Genomic DNA, 2,132 nt, shown 5'->3' with positions numbered 1-2,132 from the left:
GATGGCTAGACAGGGCCTAGGCTCTTTATATACTGTTATTACAACGTTTCACTCGTAGGCCTATAATTGGTATTCTGTGTTGTACTATACTGTAACAAACAATTACCAATTACGATTGTATACTGATTATATGTACACATTTTCACAGTAGCTTCCCTCTACCCAACGTATCCGCGATTGCTGTACTCGTAATATTTAATCGGAAATCCGAGATGTATGATGGGATTTATAGTGGTCCGCTAAAATAAAAAAAAAATATATCAGTGTCTTTTGTTTATTTTTACCTCGTATTGTAATGGCAAATATACAGTATTATTCTATGTGGTCAAAAAAGTATTATATCAGTGTCTTTTTGTATTGTAATGACAACTATATTATTCTATGTGGTATTGTTAAGGGGCCAGTAATGGTATTATGAACATTTTAATAAGCACAAAAATATTTAATCTGAATCCGTGATGCATTATGGGATTTATAGTGGTCCGCGCTGAAATAAATAAAAAAAGAATATACCAATGTCTATGTCAATAGTATGTATGAACATTTGCAAAGTAAATACTCATTTGTAAAGTAATAATATGAATTGCGTGCTTTATGAGGCACAATAATGTAATATAACGCGCCGACGAGTGTCGCAGATTTTAGCGGCGAATTAAAGTGGCGGTATTGATTTGCAAAAACAATAGGATACGCGCGATAGGGCTTTAGCGGTAAATTCTATTATGCGCTGTCTACTAAAATGTGCGAATTATACAAAACCAAATAATGAAGGCGTTAGATGTAAAAAAATACTTTTTTGACCAATCAGGGGAACTTATACATTTTAACAATAGTGACGATATCCTTAAATACTGGCGAAAATTTGGTTAAGATTCACTTGTCAGTCAAGAATCATAACTTACTGCAAAATAATAATGTCAGCTCGCCAACGCTCAAAAGTATGCCGAGAAGCGCTTCTCTACTTCCCGGAAGAAGAGAGTTTGGGGATTGTCAAAACATCCCTTATTACCGGTGAGATAAGCGTAGATGAGGAGATTGAAGTTCTTTGGGATGGTCAGCTTGTTCCAGCGGTGATCCGGAAATTATCAAGTAAGTATTTGTATTTTTAGTGACTCGAATTATTTGTATATAATAATATTTCTGTACATGTTTTCTTCATACAGTATATAAAAAAAACCATAAAACAATTAAAAAGAAATATAAAAAAAAACGAAATGAACAATAGTAAAGTGTTTTCAATAGTGAAGTGTTGTTTTTTTAATAATATAACTTGTCAAAACGTGCAATTGTTTACATATTCTATTTTCCTCATAACAGACGATCCGCAAGAACTCCTTTCGTTGCAACGGCAGCTTATAAGGAAAGACAGGCAGTTGAATGTGTCAGCGATTGGAGAAGATGGTGGTGGTGGTGGTGGTGGTGGTAGTGATGATGATGATGATGATGATGAGAATGTGCCGTCGACGAGTGGAGCCGTACCAATGCCTACGTCGTCTACACCGAAAACTAGGAAGAAGAAGGGCAAAGAGGTAGGCTTCATATTTTTCAAAAAGTAGGCCTTTATGACTTAATATAATCATTACTTGATTTATTGATTTTGATTGCTTTAGTCTGTATAGTAAAATGCCTATTTTATGAAAAATAAATTTTCCGGTCACAGGAAACATAGCTGAAGCTGTCTCTTATACACATCTAGATGTGTATAAGAGACAGCTACCACACATATACAACAACAGAGACCGGACTCCGCACATCCCTCTTGGGATATCCCAAGCGATCATCTGGCATAAGTAGCAATAAAGGTTCATCGGAACCAACATCACAATGTCCACGATTGTCATAGTGACTTATGACTAAGCCTCGCTGCAAACAGGCAAAAAGTATATCCGTATGTTTACATCATTTTTACTTATACTTGGTTTTTGGATCATTAAAGGACCTACGGGAGTCGATTGGTGAGAAACATGGCGACACGTCAAAGTAGGGGGGGGGGGCATCATAGTAATTGTCCCTCCCCCAATGTTCACCAATCTTCTAAAGTTAAAACCCTACTTCTCAAAGCGAGTGGAAATTACAACAATTAGGAATGACTTTCATGATTTTTTTCTATTCAGTTGTGCTCTGTTCCAAGT

The sequence above is a fragment of the Anneissia japonica genome, unplaced genomic scaffold, assembly GCF_011630105.1.
Source record: "Anneissia japonica isolate Jap-2015-1 unplaced genomic scaffold, ASM1163010v1 scaffold11779_len1430905_cov172, whole genome shotgun sequence".
NCBI lineage: Eukaryota > Metazoa > Echinodermata > Crinoidea > Comatulida > Comatulidae > Anneissia > Anneissia japonica.
This window is presented reverse-complemented; position numbering follows the sequence as displayed.